The sequence below is a fragment of the Macadamia integrifolia genome, chromosome 5 (genome assembly GCF_013358625.1).
Source record: "Macadamia integrifolia cultivar HAES 741 chromosome 5, SCU_Mint_v3, whole genome shotgun sequence".
Taxonomy (NCBI): Eukaryota; Viridiplantae; Streptophyta; class Magnoliopsida; order Proteales; family Proteaceae; genus Macadamia; species Macadamia integrifolia.
The window spans coordinates 20,368,007-20,374,897 of record NC_056561.1 but is presented as its reverse complement, the minus strand read 5'-3'; positions in this window follow the sequence as shown (position 1 = coordinate 20,374,897).

Genomic DNA, 6,891 nt, shown 5'->3' with positions numbered 1-6,891 from the left:
AGCATTTTTTTTTTTTTTTTCTTTTTTGAGGTAGGAGATCCCAGCATCGATCTTACTCCTCTTCTTTGGTGCCTTTAGGTGATAAACATGCATGAATCTATCTACCTATGCTACCTAAGTACCTGACTAAATTTCGCACATAGCAGATGCAACCCCGGTGTGAATTTGCAGCAGTTAAGTTTCTAGGAAACAACTGGGGAATTGCTAGCCGAGGCTTAGTGTACAATTATGGATTGCAATGACACATTGGGTTGGGGCCAACCTGAACCCGTATGTGATCCAACTAATCTGCGCCGTCATTTAATTGTACTCGCGTTGAGAAGCTATACCCAACTCCTTAAGTTCATGTGAGTCCCTGAGTCCCAGCTGACTCAATTTACAGAAAAGAGCCAAAGGGAATAGAAAATTTTGTATTAGTCAATCATGCAGTCTTGACTCTTGACTCTTGACTCTTGACTTTTGGGTCTCAGTAAGGAGTAATCAACACCTGACTGTTGAACCTTTACTCTTGGGCCTCATTAACTAATCAACGCTCTAATTAAAGAAAGAGAGATTAAATGTAATCCAAGTGTGGATCTAACATTGTATGAAAATCATTTTCATACGAGAACTTGATCCATACTCACGTCTCTTGACCCATCATGCACCTACTCTGGTTCCCACTCTTTTTCGTTGACATTTTTTTTTTTTTAAGGATAATTATTATCACTCTCTCCTACAATTTATATTTACTAAAACTCTTTTACTAATTTTTTTTCTTCTAATACTCTCACCGCGACTGATTTCAAAGGGCATCGTCACCTGCTAAATGTCACGAGAAACCAAGAATCCCCAACAAGTCCATGTGGCAATTATAAAGTTCACTACAATTCATGATATATAACCAAAACACGTGATTTGAAACCCAATGCACGATTCGACAACCCCCCCCCCCCCTTTTCCTCCAGGCCCATATGCATGAAATGTATGAGATTCAATTAAACTTTCTTACAAAAGAGGAAAAGCAGGATCTAGAAGGGCAAGAAAGACATAATTGAAATACTAGAAGCCCTAATCCATTTCTTTATAAATAGCAAAGCATGCCTTCATAAGGGTAGGTAAACAAATTTCCAATAACCCACCTCCAAAGCTCCAACCCCCAACCAACCATCTTAAGGATAATAAGTAAATCATGGGTAAGGATCCTCTCCAATGACCAGAGAGTACCAGTGAGAGAAGACAAAGAGGTGGACTATATGTAAGGTTATGTATGTCTAAGCTGTCCCAATGATTATTTGGTGATTCAACAATTTTTACAAACAAGAAATTTGTTAACATGAAATTGTGGGGAATAAATAAAGTCAAGTGGCATGAGTATCAATTAATGCCTATTATTTGGATTTTAATTTCAATTTTACAAATATGTGAAATTATGTGTATTTGGAATTATTAATGCATAGAACCAAATGAGTTAACCACATATGGTTATGCAATATGAAATTGTAACATGAAAATTGTAGTATTTGATTACTATGTTACAAGATGTTATGATTGTGTAGGTGTTCTAAATAATTCACTATATGCATTATTCTTGTTATATTATTGACATTTATATATGAATGTTGTGCCCAAAATGTTCGGGTTCTTGTAAGAATGCATATATTTGTATGGTAAGTTTCTTCTTGTGGAGATAATCAAGTAGAATGATTAATCTCTACTTGGAATGGAATCTAGTAGGTGTACCTAGATTTGGTTATGCAAGTGTTTGGAACATTACCTTGGTTCAAAGATGGCATGTACAAACATGTGTATGTGGAGTGATTCATGGAATCAGTAAAATAAACCTTGGTTACAGGTTTCACCATTATTGTGTTGGTTTATGACTTTGTATGAAGGTCAGATTAGAAAGCCAAAAAGGCAAAGGATCTAAATGATAAATTAAAAAAAATATAGAAAGCACATATATATGTTTTGGATATATGTGGTGAGGCTAGTAAGATAGAGTTATCAACTCTACGTAGTCAGGAAAAATAATTTGACTAGGATTTGTATACAGTTTCATATCACTAAAGTGATATCATCTAAAAGAATGAGCTCTTGAAGGCCTGTGTCATAGGTCACGTGATGGACACCCAACCTATGTGAAGAGGTAAATTCCTGAACTAAGTTCAAAGGGTAAAAACAAAGTCACTGGATGACCTATCTAGTATTACTAAAATATTTGTTTATTTTAATTAGATGGGAAAGTAGTACCACCACAATGAAAGGAGGATAAGTTTTAAATTATTAATCAAGTCAAATCTCATGAAACGTGAGGGTGTATTAACTGCGGTGCACACAATAGTTTTTTTTTTTTTGCCAATGACGGGTATCTAGCCCTTCGGCTTGACTAGTCCCGCGGGCTCATACTGACCCCACAACCACATGGACAAGGTCATACTGGGGTTGAATGAAAATCATTCAATTTTCACTGAAAGCAATGAAGAGTACTAAACTCTCCATGTGAGTGATCCAAGATGTGCCTAGTGGGAGTCGAACTTAGGTGAACACTATAGGCTGACCAAAGTGGATGTAGGGGGTCAAGTCGCTTACCGATGAGAGTTTTATAGGTGAACTCTCTAAACATCCATAAAACCAAGATAAGGGACAATGTCAGCTTTTATTAAAAAAATGATGTCCATTTCATAGAGGGATCATAGGTAAGGTCGACCGGTAGAATATGGCTGGTGGGCTAGTTGGTTACGAAGATGAAGAAAGGTTTAAAAATTCTGACTTCACCCGTACTCTGTAGTGTAGTTCATCAGACGTAGTGTAAGTTCAAATCCTGAAGACATCTACAACGAAGTGTCCTACTGTGTTTTAGATGCTCAATAGTTTAACTCAAGATTTATCGATTTTTGAAACTTGTGGGGACTTTACTAGTTGTATTGAATATTTCGAATCTTGTATGGGTTGTTGGAATATTTTAATAGTTTTAAAAATTGAAGATTCAAAATATTATTTTGTTTCATCAAAATGTGTGTTAGAGAGGTTTGTTTCTTCCTAATAGGCACCTAGGTGTGACTATTGGAAAGCATATCTGAATAGTCAATAGACATGTATTATGGAAAAGATGGCTTTTAATACTCATTAGAAGTGTCACTTCCTCTTTATATAAAATGACAATCCCTACTTTAAAGAATTTTTTTTTTTTTTTTTTTTCTATTATTGTTTGGTTTTATTCTTTTGAACTACTGAGCCTAGTCTTATTCTCCCAAAGGATCATAGTCTGTGTACAATCAGCCAAAGATCAGTGGCTGTTTTATCTTAGAGATAAAAGGCAGGAATCCCCAACTGTACTAATGTAGGGAGCATTTCAAACCTTAAGGAAAATATCTATTTGTGATACGATTCACCCTGTTTGGTTCGTTGACTTCAACGATCTGTGCTGATCTTCTTCTTCAATTCATCTTACTTCAACCAAGGAGTGCATCTCAACAATATCGGTCACGTAATTTTCAACATCGGGTTCCTATTTCTAACAGCTTCTAAGGTGTTGGCTGTCAGAATTCTTTTCTTGCAAAATAGGAGCTTATATCGTTTCCTCTTTCAACCACTTCATTCACAAATCATTTGGAGACATAAAATTGGTTTTCATATGATCTCAGCTTGCGCTTCAGATATTTTAGCCCTTGTTTTTGGCTCTAGATTATCCCTGTGTCAGAGACATTCTTCATAAACAATAGGATTGGATCCAAATATATCATTAGCAGAGGACGTGAATGAGATTTGCAGGGTGGTGAGTGATTTTCGTATCCCACATCATGACATAAAATCTGTACTTACTTAAGTATTGAAAAGATTTCAAAAGATTTCAAACTTTTCTGGAAACGTGTTTTTCCTTTTTTCTATGCTCGAAAAAACATTCCAAAAACTGTTTGATAAACATGTTTGGTTTCACCGGTTTTTGAAACATAAATAGAAATTTATATGCTAATTTCTGTGTTTAGAAACAGATTTGATGAAACAAGTCAGACTTATTTTTCCGTTTCTTGGAACAACTTGTGGGCCAAAAAATTGATGGACCCCCGATGAAAAGTTGCATCTCCCAATCCATCATTTATCTTACTTGGCGGCTTTCCAAAGTTCAAAAATTCTCTAGGAAACGAGAAGGAATACACCAATTTTTTTGCTTTGCTAGTGGAAGCCTTAAATTCACATCCATTAATTCCTTTGTGGATTTGTTCCAATTCTCTCCGAACCCTCATGAATCGATTATTGAATCATTACTGAGGATTGAAGTTCGAATTCCCCAGCAGAATGTATATCGAGCCAAGGAATCTACCCAACCCTACTCAATTCAAGAAACATGTCTATCAAACACAGAAACAACAAAAATATTATCAAACAGTTCTTTCTCTGGGCTCAAATATTGCCAGGTTTCATTCATAGCATAGAAAGCTCTCACATTCTAGTTCATATTCTTGGCAGTAGCAAACAATTCGCTCTGATTTGGGATTTTCTTTCTGAGATGAAAGGGGGAGGTCATGAAATCAAACCCATGTATATCTTCGCTGGCCTGTGAAGTGGCAATTTTCCCATTAATACATGTATATTTGGCAAACTTTGCATCTATTTAAAATAGATGCGGCCATGTACGGGATGGCCATAAAAGCATGTAAATAAGGCTTAAATTCTAACAGCTTTTCCCAATGCTTTCTCTTCACTTCCCCAAATTCGGGGTGATTATACAACCAATCCAAAAGAAAATATCAAATATAAGACCGGGATCTTGTAATTGATCTACTCTAATGCTCAAATCATTCTATTTCTCCTTTCCAAATTCTTCGTGCTATGACATATGGTACATTTTCTTTCTCAATCTAAAATTCTTTCCCTCAGTTGTTCCAAGTTAACAACCCCTCGTGTATCTTACCGTTGATCATCAATTATATTTAATTTTTTTATAAAGCTATAGGAGGGAGTGCAGAAATTCTCGATCACAATTGTAAAAAAGTTTCAATGGAGGAAAATTTTGGAGTATGTTTATCATGTCTTCGATGAATTCTCAACCCAGCTGACCTCAAGAATAAATGGAGGGACATAGTCAAAGAAGTGCCAGGTAAAGGTTAGTTGCAGAGCTGTGGTTGCCATATACTCAAGTAACTTTTAATCCTGTTGACACCAAAGAGAAGAGTGTGTGTGTGTGTTTGTGTTGGGACTGACAGTAGAATGACTTAGCTTTTTTCTTTTGTGACTACTTTTTTGGGGAAGGATTAAGGAGGGAGATGTTTAAACTAATTTTTTTTTTTGGTAGTAGTTTATTACGTAACTTGTCCTTGATCTGTTCATGACTGTATCCCAATATGGTTGTAAATAAATCCCTCTTGTGAACTCTGTAAATGTGAAGTTGCCCATTGCTTTAATTTTCCTTTGACAAATATGTATCTTAAACTTGTTAATCAACTTATCTTGCAAGCTGATTTTGCCCAGAACATGATACCTAAGATCCAGAAGAAATCAGTGAGTGAATTTGTGAATTTGCCCAGAACATGATACCTAAGTATGGTGACAGGTCTACACAAAAAATGGTTAATTTTGCTGCATCCCATTGGAATTAGGATGATCTTCAATCAACTATTTATATTTGACATTTTTAGTTTTTGATTTATACTGTTAATAAAGAAAGGCTAAACCCCAATACTAAAGCACCGGATCTTATCCGAATTCTACAGTTAAGCGTGCTTTGAAGAGAGTAATAATAGGTAGGATTGGTAACTTCCATTTCTCGTCCTTGCTAGCAAGACTGAAGAAAATACTGGGAAGAAGACACCAAAGTTGATGTATTCGGATAGAGGGCAGTTCATGTCTATAGAATGAGCACTCATGTCACCGTTAGTGTGACGGTGGTGGCCGCTAACAGCAGTGGATGCTGATTTCACCTGAATTTGGCATTATCCAATTTGTTTCATTCACTCTGTGGATGGGTGGAGATCACTGGAACCTCAGTACTAGATCAGATCGGCGAAACAATGTCAAATTTTTCTGGTGGTATAGGCACCTGGGTGGCGAAGCAAAGGAGAGAAGGATACTTGGGAAGGGGTCTCTTCTCTTCCTGTTGTAGAAGCAAGGAAAGCTTAGAAGTTAGAGCTAACTGCTAAGGAACTAAGGGCTGGTGGGCAGTGAAATGGTATTATTCAGGTGCGAGCAATCCTTTGGTGTTGATTAAAAAGTTGATTACTTGCATATTACTAGTCATAGATTAGCAAGATATATATTCAACTGAAATATTTCTTCTTTGTACTGATTAAGCGTTGCTTAAACTGCAGTCTCTGTGGTCCATAGACACTCATGTTTAGCCTTACTTGGCAGGTTACACTTTTTGACATTCTCTTTCTCAGCATCGTTTTATGTGCATTGCGCACTTAGGTAGCCAAAGAGTACTAACAGAAGACTCAGACGACGACAATATCCAGTCCATCCTGTTCAACAATCGTCTGAGACATTTGCAGCCAGGCCCCGCCCAGTTCAGGCATCACCGCCGCCGCCTCCGCCGCCACCACCACCACCACCGCCACCACCACAACCACACTCCTTTTATATAAATATCATAATACATTAATGAATTTGTCTGAATAAATCATGTAAATTCTGGTGAAACATGTTCTTTGGCGTTCTATAAGGAAATGTAATCCAAATGAATGAAAGGAAATAGGTTCTATAAGGAAATGTAATCCAAATGAATGAAAGGAAATAGGTACAAGAATGAAAATTACCTGGAGGATGTAGCCCGCTCCCTTGAGACCTCGGTCTCTATATGACAACAAGTCTAGGGTCCACAAGAGATATGCATAGACAGCCCCACCCCAGTCCCAAGAATCTACCTCCTGAAGATCCCGGAAGAAGAACACCAGGCGAATGTCTACTCTCCCT